Genomic DNA, 26373 nt, shown 5'->3' on the forward strand with positions numbered 1-26373 from the left:
AGTGCAAAAAGCAGGATATTGGACCTGAACCAGCCTGGCTTGACATTTCTTCTTTCATCCACTTTTGCAGCTATAATTGCATGAGTTTTCATAGGTTTGGGTTTGGGCTTTTTTTTAGGACAGGCAAATTATTAACTTTTTAATATCAAAATATTTTCCCTCCTCTATAATTTATTTAGTTCCTTCACAAGTTTTTTTATGCATCACAGATAAGAGAAAAAACAAATTATTAAAAAAAAAAAATTAAGAGAAGCCTCCAGAAGCTCTGGGTTAAGAGCAAAAGTGAAACGAGCAGAAAATCCACAACCTCCAGAATAAATACAGATATTTCTGGTTTCCCTGGTGTTGAGCAGGACCCAATCCTGGGCAGCCATGCTACAGAAGGAAACCATCACTGTGTGACTGACAGAGCTAAGGAAACTTGGTTGTTTATGTGCATCAGGAACTTTACATTTAAAATCAGTTTTGAGTGGTGGCTTAACGTGCAAATTCAGAGAGGTGAAAGCCATTTGTTGTCCCCAGGTCTCACAGCAGAGAGGAGCAGTTGATCCCAGCTACCCTTTGGTTTTGGCCCAGGCCAGGGGGGTGTGCACGGGAGGCTCCTGCTGGTCCCAGTCTGCAGCAGAGTTTGAGGTGCCTGTGCGAAGGTGCTGCCTGGGAGCTGCGTGTGAGCAGCAATGCTCAGCTGGCTCAGAGCCTGCTTTCTGCTTGTGCCTTGAGGGACTGATGGAGAAAATGATGTCTGGGAGCTCAGACTGACACACAAAGCCCATGGGTCATACCTGGCAGTCCCTCTGTGTTCTTTTGGCTGCCTGCTTGGGATGCTAAGATAATGAATTTTAATTGAAAAAAAAAATCTTTTGGTGGAAGCATATTCTCAGATGGGGGAAGGATAAATTACAGAATAATTCATGGACTATTTGCAGCTCTTGAGAATTCAACTGATCTAAATAATGTATGTTTATACATACAAATTGTGTGTGTGTCCCTGCATATTTTAAATGTTTGATTGTTTCACATTAAGGAGCTAGTGCTTACTGTAGAATACTGGAACACTTGCCATTTTTGTTTTAATTCTTTGCTATTATTATGAATCTCACACAGATTTTCCTTGGGATATTTTTCATACCTGCAATTATTGCTGGCCTAAAAGCATGCAGGCATGGCAGGCAGACAGCATCTATTTAAATCCTGAAGAGCACCAGCAGAGACAGAGCAGCCATCATCCCCCAGCTAATTAGGGATAAGGCGAGGTGGGAGATCCAGTGCTGCCTCCTCCTCTGCCTGCCTGTCTGGTGGGCTTGCTCCAGAGCAGGCTGAGCTGCTGGTCCCTCTCAGAGAATTAACTGGCATGATGGATTTGCAGCGCCTGGTGCTCTGGCTGCACTAATGACAGCCTGGTCCCAGCGTGCTGGCACAGCCACAGCTCAGCCCAGCTGCCTGGCAGCAGGGGCCCCTTGAGCTCGTGCAGACCTTGGCCTCTGAAATATGACTTTTGTAGGTAGAGGAAGAGCTGCTGTCAGCTGGAAGAGCAGAAAATTCAGTGGTGTGCTCTGCAGTGCACGTGCACATGTGTGCAAATGTTGTAAGAATCACTCGCTGCTTTGAACTTAGTGTGGGGAAGAGTTAAACAGATGGCAGCGAGTGTTTGGACATGTAACTGAGCTCCTGGATGGTGAGGAGCCAGTCACTGGGAGCCCCAGTGCAGTCACTGGGAGGCCCAAGCTGCTAATAGTTTGCTTTTATGGGCATATTAACTTCAGAGTGTCAGTGACTCTGAAGGAACGCCTGAAGATGCAAGAGGATTTCACTGTACAGTCAGGTGAGAGGATTGTAGAGGCTGCTGCTGTGTGTAAGCTCTCAGTCTTGTCTTCCAGTGCTGCCTGGCCTTGGCTCATCCCTGCTCTGATCAGGGAAGACAACACATTTCTCTATAACTATGCACTCTATATATCTCTGTAACTATAACTATGTTGAGCTGATAGGGTATCCAAGTAGAATATGTGACGAGTTTAAGAAAAACCATGAATTGGTTGAAATTAATTAGAAAATCTGAAATAGGGGTGAAATGAGATCAGGTGTTCTTTATGAGTACCTGCAGGTTCCATGTGCTCTCTGAGAAGGCCTGAATGGAGCAGTGATAAAGGATGAGCAGCTGGTAGGGAGCTGGAAGCTGCACATCTCACTGCCCTGAGAATGTAAACAGGGAAAGGGCGCATCTCACTGCCCTGAGAACATGACCGGGGAAAGCTGCACATGCACTGAGCCTCAGGAGGCCAGAGGTGCAGTGCAGGGGCAGAAACACCCTTGGGGGTTCAGGCTGCCTTTGGATGATTGAGTAGAGCCCTGCTGCAGTGGTTTTGCTTGGCCTGTGTGGAAAGAGGGAGGCAGCTTTCTGAGGTGTACTTCAGGTTCAGTATTTTGTTACAGTTTTGTTGGATAAGGGGGTACAAATTTAGGGTAATTTACTTCCATGTCAGGATAGCATCTAGTGTAAGAAATGAGTGAAGATGGATCCTAAAGAGACCCCACTTGCAGGGCATGGGCAGGTGAGAGTTGTTGGTGCTGGCTGCACCTCCTGCAGTGCCCAGCTGGAACATGCCATGCACAAAGTACAGCAGAGGAGGATGAACAGAACAAACTGACCCTTGGGGGGAGAAGTGGGACTTGTTTGAAGAAATGAGTCTCAGGTAATTTCAGACTCAAGCATAGGGGGTGAGGGTGGCATCAGGCTAACAGGTGTGTGTCCTGGGTGCTGGGGTGGTGGAATGACACAACTCCTCTGAGGACAGCCAAGGAGATGGATGTCAGCCCTGTGGCAAGGTGTACAAACCCCAGAGAGGCTGCACCTGTGAGCTCAGGGTGCTCATGTCACTGAGCATCCTCACACAGGGACTGCTTTTGGTCATTACTGATTTGGGCCAGATTCAAAGCAACAGCCTAGAGGCAATAGCTGGGATTTTTATAGGGCATGATGGCTTATTTAAATGCAAAATTCTGGCAATAATGCCTTCATCTTAGGCACAGTAAACTATCAATAGCTGCCTCTTAAATAGCCTTGTATTTTAAACAAGATGTTACTAGTAACCAGCATTTACTATTAAGTGTAAACAAGTCCCAGAAGCACTGCCAGATCTGTGATTTTTCTAATCTGCATAGCTGTTAAAACTCCTTTTCTGCAATGCTGGCTAGCTACATTTTAGGGTTATATTTCTGTCACAGGTGCAGAGTTGCTTCCCAGAGAGATGGGCTTGCCACAGCACCCCTTGTACCTGGTACCAGTCCTGCCAGGGCCCCACGAGGTCCCAGTTTGAGTGCTGGCTGTGGCTGCATGCAGATTGCACACAGAGTTCAACTACCAGATGGGGGACACTAAATCTGCTTTGTCTAGCCAAGAGCTGGCAGACAGAGCACCACTGCTGCTGTCAGCCAGAGAAATACTGAAAATTGCTCAATCAACATAATTGATGGAGCTTTGTGGCAGGTCTGCAGCCCCGTGGGGCAGGGGGAGAGTGCCAGGTCAGCCATGGAGCCCTGTGAGCCCGTGGCTCTGCTCCCTTGCTTGGGGACACAGCTGCCTGCTCTGCCCAAGTGTGGTGGCTCTTGCAGAGGTACTTTCAAGGGGAAAATACTGTGAATGACACTATTGCTCAGTAATTCCTGCTTTGTTTGCAGAGAGGGGTCATGGCTAAGAGCTCTGTCCCTGATCCCTTTTATGATGTTGCCTTAAAGCACTCTGAGGACCACAGAGACACTGGGCTGCCCCCACCCTTCCATCATCCCTGCTTGCCATAAACCACGGACTCAAGGTGAGGGAGAAACAGCAAACAAGGTTAAATCTTTATGGGCAGAGCTGGGCAAACACTCTGGCAAGTCTCAATCATTCTTTCAAACAGAGAGAGGTTTCATCTGTGGTATTGTACTTCCAGCCCTTATTTGCTCTTCATGCCCTGTAGCAGTGGGGTTTCCAACAAGAGAGCCTTGAGCAAATGGAGCCTTCAAAGGTCCTGGCAGCAGTGAGCAGTGCTGCAAGCTGTGGAATTGGGCTGCCTCATGGTGCTGAGCAAAGTGGGCACTTGTGTGTTGTGCTCAAGTGCCCAGCTGAAACATCCTCTTTGGTCCAAAAGGAGAATAAGGGGCTGACTCTGCAGAGCAAGAACCTGGTGTGCAAAGGGGAGCAGCTCACCAGCATCAGTGGCCCTGCACTGGTGACATGGTCAAATAGGTGCAGACCAAACCTTGAATCAATTTAAAAATAATTAAAATTTTACTTTTCAATCCGTATACTGCGCTTTTGTATCAGTCTGTTTTTTTTTTTGTCTTAAGCTGTAAATTATGTAACCTGGTGGCTGCTTCTCTAGTCCTGAATCCTCCTGGAGATGTTTATCCAGCATTTAAGTATAGGGGTGTCAATGTTTGTAAACGTGCAGGTAAACCTGCATATATGTGTTTGCATTTCTGTGCAGCCCTGCTAATGGCTAACAAAACTGCTTTTTAGTGTACTGTATGGAATATGTCTTGCAAATACCCTTAAAGGTTCAATTAGAGAGTCAATTCAGTAGCTATTAGTAATGAAACATAAATGCAACTTCACATTTTTGCCAGCTGGCTCAGGTAACCTGCTCTCATCATCTACAGAAGCACAGCATTTTTCAATTCTCTGGCTGAATATTAAAATCCAAAATTAGACTATAATTACCAAAGGGTTTGATGGCAGAGCAAAGAGGGCTCCTCCCCACTGTGTGTCCTGCAGGAGCTCTGTGCTGGAGCCCAGATCTGCAGCTCATCACATCTGCTCAGGTGGGGCAGACAGCTGTCAAGAAATCTGTGTTTTTGCAGTACCAGCAGGAAACTGGTCAGGAGATTTCGTCAGCTGCTTGATTTATATGAATGAATGCAGATTTCTGTGCTTTAGATCATGGCAATAGTTTTGAATCTATTTTGACTTTTTTTTTTTCACTTCTGTCCATGGCAGCAAGTACTGTTTTTGACTGCATCTATATTACTAGACCTTGTGAGGATATAATATTTTCATCTGGTCCTGTGTCCATCCCCAAAACCAGGGTGTTTTTCTCTATTGCTGTCACCTACATGTCATACTAATGTTTTCCATAGTGTAATCCTCTACTTGATGCCATAACAGAGGAACACAGTGATGTTGTGTAAGTAGTAGTGCAGAGAACAATAGATTACTGTCATGCTAATAGAGTATTCCAGTGAATAGAGTGGATGTACAGTGTGTTTTATTAGGTGATTTGTTTCTGTTAGTGGCCACTGGGTGGAGAAAAAACTGAAAAAGCTGACAGCAGGAGCACAGCCTAAAGTGTTCTGATTTCCAGGGCATTCAGGGTGCCTGCAAGTCCTCCTGCTTTGCTGACAATGCACAGCAGCTCCTGAAAAATCAGAGGACTTGTTGAGATGCCTGATTTTGAAATATGGGACTGAGCTTTTGAAAATTCCAAGGTGCAGTTTAGCAAAGAGGCCAAGAAACAATAAGTGGTGACTGAGCGAGGGCAGCTTGGGCAGCGTGGGGTTGGCACGCTGAGCCAGCACCAGTGGGAACAGGGCTGGGAAGGGAGCTCTTCAGGAGGTGCTTGCTAAGAAAAGGCAACACTTATGCTTGCTTTTTCTTTATAACTCTCTTCCCTATTATTTTAAGATCTAGGGAGCAGAGGATTTGCAAAAAACAGTGGGAATGTAACTTGGCCGTACAAATACATTTGCTGACTGTGGGGGGTATTGCATCTAGAAATTAACTGTGGGCACAATAATTTAAAATCCTGTTCCTTTTGATCCCTCCTGTTGTATGTTAATCTGAGGTTATATGCAAGAAATTACTGTTTCTAACCTAGTTTCCCCACTCTCCTGCAGGCTGGGGATGAGACTAGCCCCTTAAGTTGCTGCTAACACTCCTGCAGCATGGGCTTAAAATGAAAATGAAGCAGTTGCTTGGAAACCCTCCTCCTCTTTGTGCCACTTATTTTACTTTCTCAAGATGTCTTTTTCCAGACTATTAATTGTAAGTGGCAAAAATATTACAGGCGGAGCTGCTGGTGTCTCTTACTGTGAAGATTGTGTAACAAGCCCCTGGTTTGATTGGCATTTGCTTTCCTAGACTTGAACCCTTTTGAACAAAATTTGAAGGGAATTTGCTGTGCTAAGTAACTCCTAAACTCTTTAGGAAGATTTAATCCTAACTTATGCCTGAGAATAGATGTAGAGAACAATACACTGGTAAAAAAATTGGGGTGAACTTTGGAAAGGTAAAATATCTCAGTGCTTTGAAGCAAGGATCTGAATTTGGTGGGGAAGAATTGTCTGGCTCTTGACTCAGGGATCTTTTTCTTGCCATTTCTAATCTATGAACATTTGGTTAAGTTATAGGTATTTCCTTAACTTATAATTTGCACATGTTGCATATAGGGACAGCTTTGGTGTATTTAGCAGCTAAAACCAGAACCAATTTCAGCCACACTCTGGCCTGAGCTGAAGCCAGCCCTCCAGGGGTTATACCTTATTGAAGGGATATGCAGAAAGTGGATAAACTATGTGCCAAGAAATCCTAATTCTGACATCTCTGAAACTGTGAGTACTTCGTTTTGCAGGCTCAATGTTCTTACTGGGTAGTTTTCTTGTGCAAAGTATATATTTTTTAATTGGGCAATTTAAGCATCAGCTGCACATATCTTAAAATTTCTGCAGTATGAGAATCTAATTTTTTCCACACAATTTTGTTACTGTCAGTCTGTTGGGAATGCCAATGGGCATGGGATCCTATATCTTCGATAAGAGGGATGTCAGTGCCAAAGGCTGTGTGTAAAATTTAAAGTGCATGGATCCATAAAATGCCTCAGGGTTATCCCTGCTATCTGTAGGAAACAGTCCTACAGGGAATACTCTGGGACTGGATAACACTGGGAAGGCAGTTTTCCTGACACTGGATCAATGATTTATTTTATTTTGGAAGCCTCTTCTGAGCAGTAGGGTGGGGGGGAGATAACTCTGGAGGGTTTAGCAGCATGAGATCTCTTATGCAACTAAGCAAATAGCTGGGCAGTCTGGTTACACAGAGTTTCAAAATACACCAAGCATGCAAACGGTTTTTTTTTGAGTAAAATAGTAAAATGCTGTTTCTTTCAGTGGCATGCAGAATACAATACACACTGAAAAATATTAAAGTGGGAAAAAGCACTGGTGGGAAACCCTGGATTGTGGGAATTGTTTGCCTTTATATTTTTGGATGTTGCTACAAGCCATGTTCCCTGTCCATGTGTTAATGCTAGTGCAGTGTAATTGGGTGTTTGGAGGCACAGAAGGATTTTTTGTGTTTAGCAGACTCTTGAGTCTTTCTGGGTCTTGTATTTCTTAAAAAAGAGGAGGCTGATGGATATGTGTAGGCTAATGGGGCCATAAGACTTCATTTGGATAGAACCAAGAGGGATGTAGGGCAGAAAAAGGATCATACACATTTGGGGGTTTTTTGAGTGTGAAACCTGGTTTAAAATGGATTTATTGCTTTATAGTCCACGAAGGACCAGCATCCACCTGAGCTGCCTGGACCTTCTTTTTTCACCTGAAAATTTAGTCTGGAATTTGAAGACTTGGGTGATATTTGAAGGTTTTAAGCATCTGGAAATCCTGGAAATCAGTACCTTGCACAGACTCTGTGCCCAGGCAGCTCTGCATGGCCTGGAGATCCATCTGTCTGAGCCTGCTCTGCCCAGGGCACCTGGACCTGCTCCTCCCCAGGATGTCCTGCTTAGAGGGGATGCAGCCCAGACCTTCAGCCTGAACTCACACAGATGCTGTGGCTCAAATTTCCCTATCCCAGAAAGCTGGCAGGACTGCACATCAGCAGTGCTAAAATATGTCTGGGAGCTGTGTGCATCCATCGGGGTCCGTGTGCTAGCATTCCCTCACTCAGCAGGGGTGTGATGAGTTCTTCATTAATATTAGCTCTGGAAGGAGCAGGTGGTGCCAAGATCTTGCACCTCAGAGCCAGAATTGCAGTTTGGAGCCAGCTGCATCGTTTTCATTAGCTCGAGTTTCACAGGCCCCTTGTAGCCTTCATTTACCTTTGTAAGTGGGATGAGAGTGCCAGCTCAATGAACTGATGTGTTAAACATGAATAACATGTTGAATGATTATCCCAAGCAGCAGTACTGACTGATGAGGTAGTGCCACGTTCCCAGCCTCTCTCTAGCTGATGGCATATGTTGCTTTTACCAATAAAATCTGTAGACTCTAGAAAACTGGCTCTCAAGTTGCCTGGAGAAAGCCATAAGCAGCAGCAGGAATGCTCAAGGGCTGGATGGCAAGGAAACCTCTGGCAGCTCTGCATAATTGATTCTTGGATGGTGAGACTCTTGAGAAGGGGTAGTGGAGAGGCAACTGGGAAGAATAGATGAGATCAATATTTTGTGCTTGGATTTTTGTGTGTTATGTTGGTGAATGCTGCATCAGCACAGACAGGTTTCATAACACTATTATAGTAGAACAGAAACATTTTTTAACTCTGTAAAGGCCAGAGCTAAAATGAAGATGTCTAAATGAAAGTAAAGACACTGTGGTGAACCAGTACAGTGGAATCCTTACAGACAGGTAGTGCAGAGAAGATGAAAAAAAGAGGATCCTGATGAAAATCAGTTAAAGGCTGCTAAAATAGAAACTCCAATGTCAGGTTGCAGTGGTGTGGTAGAGATTCCATAGGCTGATTCATTTAACTTTGCTCTGCTTTAGCTCACCAGGAATGTGCTCAGACACATGACTGAAGATTCAGTGTGTGTAGCTTGCACCAACAGCAAATGGAATTTTGAACATTTGGCTTAAGTAAGGCAGCGTGTCATTTGCTTCCCAATGCACTCTAATCTGCTTTAAAACACAGATGGGTCATCTCAATACAAACTTGAAATGTCCTGTTCATGGCAGGATAATTTAACTCTGAGAAAGGATATCTCCATCTCGTGTGCGTTCATTTGTCTAATTGTTCCAACTCTGGCACACAGCTCCTCTTTTCCAGGATCTGAGCTGCATACAGAAGTCAATGGGAACATTGCTTTCAGCTTGGCAGGGGCTGTAAGCAACACTGACAGAGATTATTGCCCTTGCTACACTGTAAATTTGAGACAAGCTAGCTAAACAGTGCAGTCTTTTAAGTGGATGGTTGTGAAAGGTTTTTAAATCTTGTCTATTGTCCATTAATGACTTTCCCCTGTTTGTTTTTTCTTGTTGATCCAGTTGGTTTGATGCAAATGCAGTGAAACCATCCGAGAATACAAAAAAGTATCAGAAAATAACTTTCAGAACACTTAAAAAGAACACTCTGAGACTTCAGCTAGATATAAAGGGCTCTTCTGGTAGCATTTTTTTTTTTTTAAAGGGACTTTTTGATTATTACTGTGCCTGGATTTAGCAGAGTGTAATTTATTCCTTTCCCTAACAACTGGCAATTAAACACAAAAGATGAAATGCATCCCACTGAAGCGAAGGGCAAAACTCCCACTGTCTTTGGTGGGACCAGGAATTCACCCAAAGTGTTCATGGAGAAATACTTTGAACATGCTGTTATAAGCTATGCTTTGTGGTAGTAAAGAGCTTTTATTAAGCTCACAGCTCCAGATATTCACATGGTGCATTTGCGAGGTCTTTGCTGCACTGCTGTTTTCCCAACTACTAAAGGGCACATACAACTTGTAGTAAAAGGGAAGTTGATGGCTCTGCGTACATATTTCTTTCAGGCAACAGGTACTCCAGGTATGTGATGGTGTTCACAGGGGCCTTAGGATGAGGGAAGAGATGAGGATCTGACTCCATGTTTCCGAAGGTTTGATTTATTATTTCATGATATATATTAAAACTATACTAAAAGAATAGAAGAAAGGATTTCATCAGAAGGCTGGCTAAGAATAGAATAGGAAGAAATGATAACAAAGGGTTGTGGCTTGGCTCTCTGTCCAAGCCAGCTGGGTTGTGATGGGCCATTAATTAAAAACAACCAACAGGGGCCAATCACAGATGCACCTGTTGCATTCCACAGCAGCAGATAATCAATGTTTACATTTTGTTCCTGAGGCCTCTCAGCTTCCCAGGAGGAAAAATCCTAAGGAAAGAATTTTTCATAAAAGATGTCTGTGACACAGGTAGCAGCCTGTGTCTGATTTAAGGTGGAGGATATACCCCTCTGGCAAAAGAGGAAAATCTCCTCCCGGGCCAAGAATAGGCTCAGTCAGGTTTCTGCTCCAGCATTATTCACTAGGATTAATTGACACTGGGACCACCTTAACCAGGAGGGGCAGTGACTCCATGGATCCAGACTGGTACCTCATCCCCCAGATAGTCACTCACCTCCCAGCAAGACAAGTTACTCTGATAGTAACTTTAAAAAGCAACCCCCCAGCCACATCACTTCTTGCTTGCTGGGGCTTCAGTCAGAAAAGAGCAATTGACCTCATTAGTAAACTCAAAAATGTCTGGAAACAAAAAAAATATATAATTTTTGGGATGAGAGGGAGGAGAGTACCTGAAGCAATTATTATTTTGGTTCAAACTCTGCTCTGTTAGCAAAGACTCCACCATGCCTGCCTGCTGCAGGGGCTGCCAGGGGGTTTTCAGCCATCAAGGTCTCATAAGCAGGAAAGGAGGACAAAAGAACTCACTAGAAGAAAATAAATCACAGGTGAGGAGGAGCAGAACAACCACTGCTGCTAGAACCTGGGAGCTCTGGGGATCTCTTGGCTGGTCACTCACACAGATGTTCCTCGTTATGGAAGTAGAGTTAACCAGTAAAGAGAAAGAGAAATTTTCAACAGCAACAAAGCTGAACACACTCATTTCACTCCAGAGTTGTACTGCAGATTGCTTCTCAAGGAAGAAAAGAGAGTGATGAATGCAAAACCTGCCTGTACAGATCCCCTCCTGAAGGGCTCTGATGGATGCCCTGCACAGGGAAGCTGCTCACATCTCCAAGCAGTGATCTTTGTCCAGTAGGATGTAGTTCCAGCAGATGAAACTCCCACAAAAACAGCTTCTGCTGGATCTCACCAAATAAGCCAGATAGTTTTGTGGCTGGCTGGGGAAAACAGTGTTTGACAATGTGCTTTGCATGAACAAAGGAGGGTCCGAAATGGGAGAAACTACAGCTTTCTATTGATGCTTCTCCTAGGAGGATCTTTCCTCTCAGGTTCAAATGACTTGGAAGTCCTTTGCTTCATCTGAGAGAGTGAAATGAAACCCCACAGAGGTAAGAATGAGTGTGTGGGGCTGTTCCTGGACACCACACACCCCATATCATACCTGCATGCAGGTGAAGGGATGTTGGTCATGGGACAGAATGACAGATTTCTTTCTCCCCCTGGTAAGTGTTGTGTGCTTGTTGATTCTTAAAGAAATTCAGGTTTAATATTCATTCACTCTACAGCTGCATGTGGGCTATGGTGGCATGAGGGCTCAGGCTCTGTGGCTTTTGCCTTTTTGCCTTTTTTTCCATGAAGATTGACTTGAAGAGCTTCTTCTGGCAGAAGCCAGAGGATCACTGAACACCCACTGCAGATTTTTGTGCTTAAAGGTAGATTTGCTTCATGAAACCCACATTAAGAAGTCACCATTTAGAGAGGAGAATTAACAAAGGATTTTTGTGTTTCGAGATCATACCCTATACAGTGAACATTGTTGTTTAGGAGATTTCCTTTAGGGTAAGGGTAGGACACGTGCTGGGCTGGCCCTGGTGGATGGCACCAGAGCTGCTCTAGCACTCCCCATCTGAGCTGGACAGGGCAGAGAAAACAGAGCAAAAGGCTCATGGACCAAGATAAGGGCAATAACTGGGAGTGATAACAGGCAACACATCCAATGTTAAAGAATGGTTATGGGGAGTTGTTGGTGTTCTAATTGTGGTGGAGGGATGAGTTGTGTGTCACTTGCCCACTTTCATTCTGTGTTACATCATTTTGATTTTGGAGTAGGAAATTCTTTTTTGTTGGTTCAAGTGAAGATTGTGGATGAATGTGGATTTCAGTGGTTATTCTTAATATTTTACAGAGGTAAGGGGGTAATGTGGTGGGTCTGTGTGGTTTTGTGGTGGGGGGCTACAGGAGTCTTTTCTGCCAGAAGGGAGGGGTGGGGGAAGGTGCCTTTATGATCTCGTTTTATTTCTCATTATACTGCTCTGATTTGATTGGTAATAAATTAAATTAATTTTTCCTCAAGTTGAGGTCATGATGGTAGTTTCTGAGTGATCTCCCTGTCATTGTGTCAGTCCAGGAGCCTTTAGTTGTATTTTCCCTCCCCTGTGCAACTGAGGAGGGAGTGACAGTGTGGCTTTAGTGGGTACCCAGGGTCCAGACAGGGTCAACCCTCACAGACAATAACAGATTTTTCATTTAATATGATATTAAAAGCTTACAGTATGGTTGTACAGAGCTGAAAAATGGGTTTTTTGTGATATAGTCTAGGGAGTAAGCCAGGGAGGAAATACATTTTCATCTAGCAAGACTTGAAATATGCATCCACTTCAGGTTTTGTTAATAATGTTCTTAATTTGCAGTGTGTCATAGGAGGGCAGCATTAGTTATTATAATGCTGTATTTATGATGTTATCAGTAGCAGAGCTGCAATACAGTTTGCACCACAGAGCAGAACTCAGATTACTGGGGATTTAACATGGAAATTCAATAACAATAATTTAATATGTACTATGTACAATCAGAATGATATTTTTTTTTCTTTCAGCAGGAAATAATCGTGTTGGATCATTAAGCCCTGCTCTCCTATCCTGTTCCCTATTTAGAAAATAATTACACATAGAGCTCCATATCATTCTGTATATCATTCTATTGGCTTTGTGACACTGATTTATGTCAGGAAAGCATTGGGCCCAGCTGTCAAAGACACTATCTTTATGTGGCCATAAAAGTAATGGAAGAAATCATATCAGCATATCAAAAGTATTATCTGTATTTTAATATATTTTGGCAAAAATGGGAACTGGAGGATTGCAGGTAAAATGTATTTACTCTTTGGTCTTTGACTTCTAACTTCTGGTTCAGAGCAAACTGTCAGAAACCAAAATGTCACTGATTTCTGGATCTTTTTCTGAGTGAATTTATTGCTCCTGATATGTGCTAAATTAACACATTGAGAGACTGAAGCCTTTTAGTTTGGGTGAATTTCAAGGTTCCCACACAGAGCCTGAATGTTTCCATTTTTGGGAAGGGATTCTCTCTGTCCCTTGTACAGTCCCAGGCTTGCGGATGATGCTCAATAAATAATCATAAATAACAAGCTGGCCTATGCCTGGTCCTCTCAGAACTCTGCAGCCTGCTCCCTTTTCCTTTCCTCTGACAGATTTAGTAATCTGCATCCTAAAGGAAGGAAGGAGTGGCTTTTGGCCTGCTGCTAAAGGCAATTTTTAATCATCCCTTTTGGTGTCAGACAGCTTATTCTGCACCTGAAGCTGGATGGTTTTTGATCACAGAGCTGCCTCCACAGGTACTTGTCCAAATACTTGCTATGAACTAAAGAAAGAGGAATTGGAAGGTGGAAAATTTCTCAAGCTCAGTATGATATAACAAACTGGAGCTGCTAGGAGCCAGGAAAGTTTCCCATCTAGTTTCCACCCAGACTGAAGGATCAGCCCCGGGCTGGTTGGTGAGCCAGGGTAAAAGCCCCAGGGAATGCTCTGCTCCTGTGAGGTGTCAGCCCAAATGCTGATACCTGGTGTCACCATAGGATGGTAGCACCTTGCAGGGAACACGCAGGTCTTGCAGGATTGCTCTGCCAAGGGTTTCCCCACCCAGTAAATTCTCTGGGTGTAGTCAGTGAGTAGAGCAACCGTCTTCAAGGGCCTTATATAGGGGATTAATGTTGGCATTGGTCTTAGCTGTATGGCTTTGCTTTTAATACTAAAGCCAGGATGTGGGAGAAATGTGGAAAAGCTGAGCCAGGGTTTTGCCCTTTGAAGACAGGGAAAGGTCTGTGCAATAAGCTACCCTTTATACCAGGCTAAAAAGAAATCATTCTTTCTCATTGTTGTCAAATTGGCCCAAAGAATCCCTGTGAATGCATCTAGCTGTTTCCAGTTGCCTTTAACTGAGTTAGATATTGAATATTTGAGTTCTTTATAAGCACAAGATGAAATTATCATGATTTTCCAGAAGGCTCACAATGGAGTATAAACAATTCAACTGAAGTATTTATTAATAAATCTCTGATACACTGTAAAGATTATTTCCTTGTCTGAAGCTACAAAATGCCACAGTATCTGGCTTCACAGGAGCAATCCTTTCCTGGCTCACAGGCACTTCCTATGGGAAGGCAAAGAGCTGTTCCTCACAGCATCCAGTGTTCAGGGTCTGCTGCTTCTGGGGCTGGGGATTTGTGATAGTTGTTGGTATCTGTTGGTATCTTATTTATCAATGGCCAGAAAAACAGACATTAAACTTTCAAGTCTATTAGCAGGACTTGGGCTCGTGTGCTGAACTGATTGACATTGCTGCATTATTAGAGTTGGTGTTCTTCAGGTAAAATGAGGGAGAATTTTTTTATTAACTTCAGTTACATCTCCACCTGCAAAGAATTGCCCTGTTTCTCTATAATTAATGAAGTTCCAGATTACTTTTTTCTCATTTTCTCCCGTCTGTTCTCTTAGCCTCCCACCCATTGCCCTGCCAGCTCAGCATACTTTTGATTAACAGAAAAGATTTTATCTATCTCTAATGTTAAGCTGGTCTGTCTCTTTGCCCTTGTGAGAATCTTGTGGGAATGAAAAAATCCAGTGGCATTAAAAAAGGAACCGTGAAGACTCCTAATGTCATCCTGTTCAGCATTCCCCCTCTTAGTAAAACAAGCTTTAATATTCAGGACATTGAATAAGCTGTAGGAAGTGCCAAATTCTTGCTTGTATACTTGTTGCATTGCCAAAGTCTCTTTGGCTCTCCAGAAGGGATGCACAATAGTAGAAATGAGTAAAGTGAAATGCCAGATCCAGCTCTGATCAAACTCTGGAGGAGTTTTTATTTAGATTTGAACTTTCTCACACCCATTGCTATGCAATAGTGGCTGGTGCTTGGTGGCTTGCCACAGCCTGAATATCATATATTGAAATGTCTTTAGCTTTAGAGGATTACCTGGGAAAAAAAAGTCTTTCCAGTTGTAATGCTTGAAAAGGTCTGTTTCAACTCCATCTCCCCTGACCCCTCCTCCCTCTCCTTTTAACACCTGCATGTGAATATAATAAAGTGCAGATTGAAGCTGGTCATTTACAGAGGAGGAATAGCCCTGGCGTGGTAATTGAGATGTTACTGCCTGCCTCCATGGCACATATTAGCTGAATAAAACATGCAGTCAATAAAGTGAAACAAAACAATAAAACTAAGCCCTTTGGTGCTCTATTATAGGGTGTTATGCAACATAGAAACCTGCAGTCATAAAACTGAGAATGAGAGAAACCTTACACTTTCAAGAACAAAGGCATCCAAGCATCAAGTTGGAAACAGCACTAAACTTCCACTCTCTCTGCACCTGGAAGCAGTTAGTTTTAAAAGCCATACTGGTTTATACTGTTCTCTTCCAATTTAAATAGGGCCTTCATGTGTTCTTGCTAGATGCTTATACAGAAACATGGTTTTAATTAAGGCATGCATTGATCCAAATCCAAAAGATACATTTATTTCAGAAGATAAATTTGTTAGCCATAGGCATAAAGAGCTGGTGTTCTGACTGAGATGATTCCAGCCTTGGGAACGATGTTCTGTATCCTTTCTAAGTGTGTAGTGTGCCATGCAGCTCTGGTTTGCATGACATCAATCAAATATACTCTATCCTTAAGCTGTTTGGCATAGTTAGTTTTGAGAAATAAAGGCAAGCTGAAAGAAAATTAAGATGTATAAGCATGGGAGGACAGATGTTTTCAGCTGTCAGATTTCACTAGCATTTATCAGTTATTTATATAGGATACTTAGCTATGGAAAATAAATCCTGATGAATAATTTATTGAAATATATGAGCAGTAAATTGCCCAGATACAGTAGCAAGTTTTCTGAATGTCTTTGTAGGTATTTATAGATTAAAGATATTTTTTCAACACTTCTTGGGGTGTAAATGAGAAACCTCTCAGGGACATGGTTTATTTCTCATCAGATGGACATAACTTGCTCCCTGGTCCTAAAAGTCAAAATATGTGTAATATTCTTCACAGCTCTTAGTTTGTTAAAATTTATTCCCCCTAAATATTGTCCCATGTGAATTCCTGAAACTTCTGGGGGCTTACAGAAGCATAAAATAAAAAATGTTGTGCAAATCAAAAAGATTGTTTATGACCACCTCTTTACAGTGGTAAGTGATTAAAATGTTTATATAATTTATATAGTTAATGTAATAATTTGAAATGAGAAGTTGCAAAACTGTAATGTAAAAAATTAGCAAGAGTCAGAAACTTGGAAAACTTGTATTTTCTGCCTTGCTTTCTCTGTTTTTATCTTTTAGATAAAATTTTCTCTAATATGTAATATATTAGAGAAATATATTAGTGATGAGTTAGATGCTCAGAGTGGTGCACCATTTTCTGACAAATGCTCTGGTAAACTCTGGCCTTTTTCCATGAACTCCTTAGGCTTGGAACAATTTTAGGCAAATCTATTCTTGACTATCCTCATTCACAGGAAAGGCCCCATCTGACTCCTGACCACTTTCATGCTTGATGTTTTTTTATGTGCCTGGTTTAGAGCTGGGGCACATGACAGATGTGACACCAGTGAACTTTGGACGTGGAGCCAAAAGCAGGTTCAAACACTCACAGGCCCTGGGTCATTACTGTGCCATCTGCTTTCCATGGGGCTGCAGGATACCCCTCATTGTACCCTTTAAAGGGACTTGGCTGCATGATCAGAAGTGCTGCTTGGTGGCATATATCTCCTCTTTGATTGTACTGTACTGAGCTAAAGAAAAGGTTTTACATTTTACATAATATCCTTTTCCACTTCGTTACAGCTCAGATTGTGACTGAACCTTGTTATCCTCACCCTTTCCTAACCTGGAGTTAAATTGTCAATGTCGCTTTCTGGTTCTTGCTCTGTATAAAACTACTGGACACTTTGCATCTCCTGAATTTGTGGAGTTTGAGCACTTCAGCACCAAGATTTTGGCCATGAAACACTGAAGAGATAAATGAACCTCTGGGTATCTTTTCACAGGTATCTGTGAACGCAGCTGTCATGGGGCTGGATAAATCCTTGAACCCAAAACATTGACCTGGTTATGTAATATTGATAAAGCCCATGATCTGAAACCTGGTGACTTAAATTTTTCATGTCAGTTTTCTCACTGGTTCATTTGATATTTTGGTTTTATATTTTGAAGGACACTAAAGAAAAACGAAGCTTCTGTCTAGGAGACATTTTCCGTGTTGCCCCATTATTGATGTCCTTGCAGCTTTTTTATGTTCAAGTGACTCTTCATGTTCTTTTCTCCCTGAAAATAAGTCTCTCAATTAGTACAGATACAAACACAGTACATACATTGCACATTCATGTTCAGCATGGAACATGCAGTTAGCCAGTGAGCATGTAAATGAAGGTTACAGAAGGGGAACTAAAGGATACTATGTAAAATGTAAAATCAAATTTGAATAGTTTTCCAAGGTTCATTTTTAAGATCTCAACAGCACACAATTTACTGAATACTACAGAAGAATTTTATAGATTAAGTAATGGTTGTTCATGTACTTAAGTGCCAGCATGCAGATTTACTGTGGTGAACTGCAGCATTTCTTCCTCAGAGAAAAACACAGCCTTGGTCAACATCGTCCAGTAAAATAAGCATTTTTAAAGAACTGAAGTTACAGTATAATTTATAGTTATCATTTTAAGCACTGAATTTTCAGACCATTTCCCTCTGTTTCCTCACTGGTGAGGAATGCCCAAGGACTGTAATATCAACATGTCTCCCATTACAAAGTTAAACTCCAGAAACATTTAACAAGGTGAAAGTTCTAAAATTAGCCCAATTTTTCCAGCCCACACATCACACACCTGTGGGAGAACGTGTACAGTATATTCTACACTTTCTTTCCTCATTACGAATCAAAACACTCTAACCTAGCATGCAAAACATGCATTGCCTATTTTCATTAAGTCGAGAGACCTATTAATTCCAGATGTAAGCCGTTCCACTTATCCTTCTTAAAGCTGGAAAGGGCATTTTCCTCTGCCTGTGTCTGGCTTCCAGCATGTGATGCTGTTCTTCCACATTTCCTGGCTGCACAGGGCACCCCTGAAGCTTTGCTGGTTCAGTGGTGCAGCCTGTGCAGAGCAAAGGCAGGGCTGGCTGTGAGGGGCTCAGAGAGTTCAAAGCTTTTACCTTACTCCAACATGCTCTCCAGATATTTGGTTAATATCTCTCCCTACTTCAAATACACTCCCTGAGTGGGGATACCCCACCCTGAAGCTAAAATCCCCTCTTTGTCAGTGACTGTTCTCAAGACATACAGGACAGTTGTAACAAGCCTAAGAAAAAGAGAAGTTATTATTGCTGGGTCTGTGTTATAGCTAGAAAACATTTAGATGTCCACAAATGGAGAAGGGTAGAGAACCACTGGCTCAGATGGTTTGTTTTGGAAGTTAGGATCAGCTTAATCCTATTGTGTGTTTGTGGATCTAGCTAATTTCTGTGTTTAATGATGGCTTTTTGCAGCTTTTTACCAGGTCTGTTGGTGAGAATGTCTTTGTGAGTTAAGATAATTTCCCAGGAATTTTAGCTACAGCTAAAAGAGTTTGGGGTGTAGGAGATTTGTCTGTAGTAGTAACTAACAAAAATGACCACACAGCTTTATGCATTGATTTTTCTTTTTCAGAATTAATTTAAAAGTTTTTTCAAGCACTGATATGGTGGAAGCAAGGATCCTTTAGTCAGTTTAGTGTGGGTAGATTTGAATAACTGAATGCTAACTGACAGTGAATTTATCTCTGGTAAAATGTCCATGGAAGAAGATTCTAGTCTTAGTCCTTCTGACTCAAGGAAGAGAGAATGTTGGTCTTTTGTGAGATGGACACTGGGTGTGCCTTGGCAGCCCTCAGAAAAACCTCCTAACTCTGCTGGTACCTGGCCTAGCATCAGTGCACAGTAAATATATGGCTGCTGCTGCTGCGGCTGAAATTTTATACCTGTGTTGATCTGCACAACAGGAAAAAATTGATTTTGATGCCAACATTAAAAAAGGGACACAGACTTGTGAATATATGGATAAACTCATAAACAGCTGGTCTTGGGTATAAATTTTTACAGGAGGATTTTTCAGGTCGGGGATTGCTGCTTTGATGTGTGTTGTGAGGAGCACTAAGGGGTGGCAATCTGTGCCTGGGGCTCCTGAGTGCCATGGTAAGACAAACAACTGCTGAATTGCCCTTGCTGCTGCTAGGTTTGTGATATATCTGAGTATGTAAGTGTTTATAAAAGTTATTTGCTTCATATCTTTGCTTTCCTTGTATTTCAGGAGAGTACTTACATGAGACGGAGAAGTGGGCTTGTGAACAACCAAGTGGAATAAAATTGTCACTGTGCTGCTGGCAGGCTTTGCAGTTAAAGTGTCGTGTAAATCTTTACCCCCATTTTTCTTTAAATAAGAATTTTTTTTTAAAGTGTGTTTAAGGTATAAGTCAACTTGAAAATTATTGGTTTGTCAGAAACATGCTGGAAAATAGAAAATTAGAGACTGATGAGTCCCATGATTCTTAGGTACAGACCCAGAGTATGAAGTTGGGAATGGACTTCTGCCACTGCAGCTAAGAAGTCCTTTGAATTTTTTTAAGTGTTTCATTTTTGGCACACTGAAGTGAAACTAATAGAGGAAAACAGTTTTTTTCAAGTCTACTGTATACATAGTTTGGAGATAGTAACCTACAAATATTTCCAGCAAGAACTTCAGTTGTGTTGCTGTGGGCCTCATAAAAAGTGAGGATTTTATCACATTTTCCAGCTATCTCTTCTCCAGTGGACCTTAAATGCAAAGACTGGGGAAAAAAAAAACTCTCTTCAAAAGCTATTTCTTGCCATTGAAGCACTGAGTGTTAATAAATTAAAGCAAACATTTCTTTATAGAATTTATTATTTGATTGTTTTCAAAGATGGAGTATGGTGCTTGCAATAGGACCTTTTAATTTTTTTTAACTTGCATGGTTTGTAATGAAAGGAGGCATCATATAAAAGGAGATGGGAGATAACAGGGCGAACATTTTCCCCCGTGTTACTGTAACAGTGTGAATTGGGAAAATCCAAGCTGTTGTTCATTAGGAGCCTTTCTTGCTACAGGCTGTCACTCAACATTCCCATCCAGTGGTGCCTGTGAACACTGGGATTAAAAATAACCAGTGGGGAAACAATGGGATGAGAAGGAGATGGAGGATGATGAAGATGTCTTGGGAGCAAATTCCATCTGCATGGTGCTCTTAAAGAGCTGTGCACTACACACAGTTTATTAGCATGTTAAAGTGCCTTGGAGAGGAGCCTCAAAGCAGGAAACTGGCTTGCTGATAGCTACAAGAACTGGATAAAGGTTTGGAGGGTCCAAGCACTGTGCCCCTGCACAGCTGGTATTGGATGCCAGTGCTCAGAAATCTTCATGCTACTTTGGAGCAGCAAGCGAGCCTCTACTTTGAATATGAATGAGTGAAGTCAACTGCCCCTTAATTTATACACATTGCCAGAGACTGTCCCAGGGTTTGGAATTAAATACTCCAGCACAAATCTCTTTAAACCTCTCCTAAATAAGAAATTATGCTAAAGCTCTTTAGTAAGGAGGTTCTCCCCCCTGTTGAAATAAAAATCAATTATGTTTGCTCTGCTGTGAACAATGTCATTCCCTAGCCTTGCTTTCTAATTGGGTAATGCCTTAATGACCTGCTGGGAGGCTGTGATGCATTGCTTTGGACCCTCTCTGCAGGCTCTTAGGCTACCAGTCAGATGTCAATGAAGCTTGGCTCAATAGGGGTTCTTTTTCTAAAATTCCATTATTCATCAGGGTTTATGCACTAAAATGATCACAAAATAAAACCTTCACATCAAGCAGAGTTAAATAGAATTATGGATGCTTTACCTCATTGTTAGACTTTGAGATTGTCACTGGATTAAAATTAGGTTCTTTTTTATTTGTTAAATTTGATGAAAACATTTTCTCGGTTTTGGGTTTTTCTGTTAAGAAGCATTGAAAGAAGCAACTTTAAAGGTGGTGGATTTTTTTTTAATAAGGAGGTGTATATGTATTTTAAATGAGTCTTATCTGTTCTTGTTTATTTTAAACCACGAAAGAAATGTTTAAAAAAGTCTTATTCACTGTCAGTGAGTGATAAGTATCAAACCATTGACTTCATTCAATAGCTGTGTTGAATCATTCTGATTTTCTATCAGAACTGGGATAAATAAGATTTAAAAAAATCTTACATTTGCTTGGTATTTTCTTCCTAACATCTAAAGGAGACCAGTAAAGTGGAATTTTAAAGGCTGTCATTACAAAGCTGGTGTTTGAAGAGAAGAACAGCTGGTTCTGGAGGACTCCTCTTCCAGAGCAAGAACAAGGATTTCTTTCCTTTGCCTGGAGAAGATGCTTTCTTTCCATGATGACAGCCTGAAGCTACATAGCTGTAAGAAAGGTAAAATTAAGCTGGGAAAGCACTTTTCCTATTAAATATGTCCATATGTACACACATGGACGTGTATGCAATTTGAAAAGTAAAAGCAAATGACATTTGTGTGTTTTTGCAGCAGCCTCAAGGAAAGTTTTCTGGCTATTTAAACACAAATCTGTTACGCAGTGACAAATTAGGAGTTACCAGGGCAACTGCAGGTAACAATTTATTCATACTACCTCTGGAACACATCCACCTTGCTAACGTGACTGGCTGATGTGTTGTGTGCGGTGCATGTATTTCCAAATTAGTAAGTAAGTCAGTCATATAATTACCATAAAATTGCACCTTTCCCTCCAGTTTGTAAGGCGAGGGAAATGTACAAAAACACCATGAGAAATAAGTCAAATGTATAAATAAGTGAAAATTTTAATTTGCTTCACTTTTATATGTCCATATCTTCTGGAAAATTCCCTGGTTTTAAGCTTTAACCTTCTGGTTTTAAAACAAGGCCAGAATTAGTATCTCCTAGGATCTGCATCAGTGAGGTATTAATTTTTCATCAGAACCCTCCCTCTTTGGAAAGATGTGAGATTTTCTGCAGATGCTTCACCTGCATCTCTCACACTGAAATCTCATTTTCAACAATCCAGTCCTTTCTGTCAGAGCTTCCATGCCCTTGTCTCCTGGTTAATGCCATCACCTTTACTTTTAACAATTATTAATGCTGCACTTTGTGTACTTGTCTGGCATATAGGCACATCCTGTCATTTGCAGCCCCTCAGTTGTAACATATAGATCTTCTCATCTGACTGATTGCCTGTCAGACAGAGGGAAATGAATTGATGTTTCCTTCTACATATGAAGGAGATTGACACAATTGTTTTCCTAAAACCTTGGAAAGCTCATGAAAACCATCCCAGTCATTCAGACAATACATCTTACTCCAGTATATTAAATTTTTTTCATGTTTATGAAGCTTTCATCAACATCTGCATCTCGTCAGTTGTGAACTAGGTCATGAGATGCAGTCCTATGTAGAGTCTCCTGCTAGCAACTCCTTTAAAAGCTCCTTTTCTCCTCTGCTTTTCATTGTTTGAACAGTCTGCCCAAAACACTGCATTAAATTGTCCCCAGGGACAAGCGCCCAGCACAGTCACCACTGCCCACACAGGTTTTTCAGACCAGTGTTACCCAGCCCCCAGCTCTGGTCTGTCTCTACACCCAGTTGTAATGATAAGTGTTGAAATCTCAGAAATTTGCAGTTTCCTAACACGAAAAGCCTGTAATCCTCACATGATGGATTACACCCTGTCAAGGAAAAAGTGTATTTGGAATAATTGGAGATTTCATATTTCAGTATTGATCACTTAAATTGAGAGCATGAGCTGGAAATTTGGAATACTACGGGCTGACCAAAGGTTGTTTTTAGGAATTTAGAGAGGCTTGTTATGGGTTCAGCCCTCATGTTTGATCTGTAAATTCTAAAAAGCTGTTCTGTTTTATTACACCATGGCCCCACCCCTATCATGTGAGAGCCATTCTCTGCACATCTAATTCTAATCAGTGAAGTAAATAAACTTGAACTTGGAATACTCTCAAGACCACTTGCCCATGTTTTCGTGAACACCCAGGAAAGAACCCAAGTTTCTCACAGCTGATATTAAAGCCTTAGCTGAAATACTCCTTCTGGCCACCCCAAACTGGAGTTTCCTCCAGCACACACTTGGAGGATTTTGGGACTCTGGAAGGTGACGTGACACTCCACAGGAAGCCATGAAGTCTTCTGTTCCTGGTACAAAAAACTGCAAAACTCATTAAATTCATTCCTAATCCTTCTAGTGGTTCCTTTTCCACTTTCCTCTTCTCTCCCTCCACCCCCTGCCCCGAATATCTCTTTGGTCATTGGCCCTAAACAGTTGTGTTTTCATGTTTTATCAGGCATAACAGGAGAAAAGCCTGGTTTCTATTTGAAATGGCACAAACTAACTACAAAAATCACTATACAAATTATATGGTTGCCTGGTATTGAGCTACAGTTTTAATGATTATAAAAAATTAGTGTGTCACCTCACAGCACAGACCTATCTTCTCCCCAGGGAGTGAAGGATCACTTACATTTAATTTTGATTTACCCAAATTTTCTGGAAGGCTACTCTCTTGCTAATGGTTGAAGCTGTTTCACAAAGCCAGACTTATGACTTGTAGTCAGATCAAATCTTGACAGAGAGACATTTTTTACTTCCTTCAATGTTTCTGGATCTTGTTTCTTTTAAATGTCACAAAATGTCTTTTTTAATGCCTGAGGATTTATCTTCTGAAACAGTAAAACTCTGAGGGAAATCAGTGTTTGAGATTTTTCTGAGCTTGTTCAGTACTGAATTTCTTAAAATAGTACTTAAGTGATTTCTAGGCCTGGTGCTGTCCTTTGAAAGGAGATGGGTCACCATGAAGGACCAGATGCTTGACTTACATTGAATAAAGAAAAGAAAATTTGTGATTCAAACAGTATTTATCTACCTGTGGAGCAATCCTTAGAAGTTTCCAAAGGAGGAAAAAAAGGAAGTTTTAATGAGAAAATCTGTTAAATTCTAACTCTATTTTAAACATTCTCTATTTCTATCTTTCAGGCTGGGTTTCAACTCTTCCACTTACCAATGACAAGAGGTGAGATCTACCAAAAGAACTGTTGTGGATTTTCAGCATTTACATGGCTTCCATCCTTTTTATTCCACAGTCCCACAGGCTGTGAAATAGTAAAGAGAAATGGCCTCAAGTGCCAACTTTTTCTCTCCTGAGCAAGAAGGTTGGAGCAGATGAAAACACCACTGTGGTCTTTTCCAGCCTCACCCAGTCTGGGACTCTGTGGTCAGTTTTTACACATTGCAGAAGATGGGGTTTAGGTATTTAGCAGCATGAGGCCTTCCTGATTTGCATGCTGAGCCACAATCAAACTCCTTGGGTTTCTGAACTGTCAGAAATTGCTTTCTCTGCAGCTTGACTGCTGCACTCTGCTCCCCAGCAATACCCACCATGGTGTGTCCCATTAGCTCTAGACTGGAAATTTTGGATGTAGCTAAAATGTCTGTGATGTCTCACCCATTGGATCTCAGATTTACATCAGGATTTCTTCTGCAAACTTCTCAAATATCTTAAAAAAATATAATCTTCCTTTTGTTAGACTGGGCTGGAGCAGAGATCTTTGGGCTGGAGCCTGAATGACAACTTTTCATCTTTACTCTTTGCTTGCAGAAATGTTGACATTATTAGCATATGGCTCCAAAGGATTTTGTTAAGTTTTCAATTAGTGGATTTGTAATGAATAGTTTGCATATGACATCACAGTTTGTTCCAGACCAAGACACTACTGTATGAGGTCATATTAAAAATCCTAAGCTGAATTCATAGTTACTATGTTAACTCTTAAAAGAGCATTTATAGGAAAAGAACAGTTTCCCATTAGAGTGCTGCCATGTTCTTTGTCTCAGCTGCAGCATTTGGTTTTGAAATCTCTCTACCAAGTAAAACTGTTGTTGATATGTTTGCTGCAAGGTGGTTTACTATGAAAATATTATCTAATATCACCTAAAAGAGGCTGGGATGTCTCTGTACTAACACAGGAGATATCAATTCCTGCCTTGACGAGGAAACCATAGTGAAGAAATGTAAATTCAGTGATTTCACAACCTTTCTGCTGTGTCCTTCCTGTTTTCTTTCAATTCATATTGTAAATGGTTTTCTTTTTTTATTTCAGGAAAGGTTTGTGATTTGATGGTGTTTTCTGATGTTACCATGAGATGTCCTGTGCTCCAGCTACATGAAGACATAAATCAGTGCAGTAATTGAAGATCAGTTACTAAAGAAGTTGGTGCTGAGGCTTTGAGGGTGCTGATCTACACAACATGTTCTTTGAAGATTTTTCTGCAGAATAAATGCAGGTCTCCTGAACTGAATGTCTACAGCATGGTGTGTAGCTGTCCCAGGAAGCAGCTATTTGTTCAAATCCTTATGGTTAGCACCTGAAAATGAAATTCCAGTTCAGTCCTCTATGGATAAAATTTTTCAAATAAAGTGATTTTGCTGGGAAATAAAAAGAATGAAATATTTTTTAAAATGTTAAATTTGGGGAATTATTTAAACTAAAAGATAAAGTTAGGATGACATTATAACATATTAAAATATTTTATTTTATAGATGGAAACTTCCAAAATATGTTCCAAAATACTTCACCTTGTGTTGAAAGATGTAGCTGACCTTCTTTGTTTTGATTTGGTTTTGGTTGCTTTGTTTGTAATTTTTGAATTCTTCCAAACAGCCAGCAGCTTCTGCTTTGGATCAATTTTTCCCTGATTTCTTTTTTTTTTAAACCCAAAATAAGAAAATCTATTTATTCACTTGCTGTTTCTCATATGTTTAATTAATTTCAGATGCCAGATCCTAAATTCTAATTTTCAACAGGGTAAAGCTGTGTCAAAATTTTCTGTAAAGCAGTTTTGGTAAGTCAAAGCATTACATAAATAAAAGGAATAAAACTCAGACCATAACTGCTTCACTGTTCTCATTACCAGCAGATTCTAATATATTTTAGAAGGATTTTTGTGCTCTGCTTTTACTTCAGCCCAAACCAAGAATTTCAGACACTTGACAAATGTGGAGAGAAGTGAGTGGATACTTGGGGAAGTGAAGCAGTTCCCCAGTTCCTGAGAATGGGATCAGATCTGGGTCTGTTCCTGCACGGGCAGAGCCCCAGGTGGGGAGCTCA

The 26373-nt window shown here is 41.3% G+C and overlaps 1 long non-coding RNA gene across 1 annotated transcript; it reads left to right on the top strand.

The window, feature by feature from the left end:
- Positions 1-21474: 21474 nt before the first annotated feature.
- Positions 21475-25621, top strand: LOC134425015 (uncharacterized). Its single transcript, XR_010029561.1, has 3 exons — positions 21475-21635; positions 24242-24278; positions 25366-25621. It is a non-coding gene; the product is annotated as an uncharacterized LOC134425015 (long non-coding RNA).
- Positions 25622-26373: the final 752 nt, after the last annotated feature.

This window comes from Melospiza melodia, chromosome 15 (genome assembly GCF_035770615.1).
Source record: "Melospiza melodia melodia isolate bMelMel2 chromosome 15, bMelMel2.pri, whole genome shotgun sequence".
In the NCBI taxonomy this organism is placed as follows: domain Eukaryota; kingdom Metazoa; phylum Chordata; class Aves; order Passeriformes; family Passerellidae; genus Melospiza; species Melospiza melodia.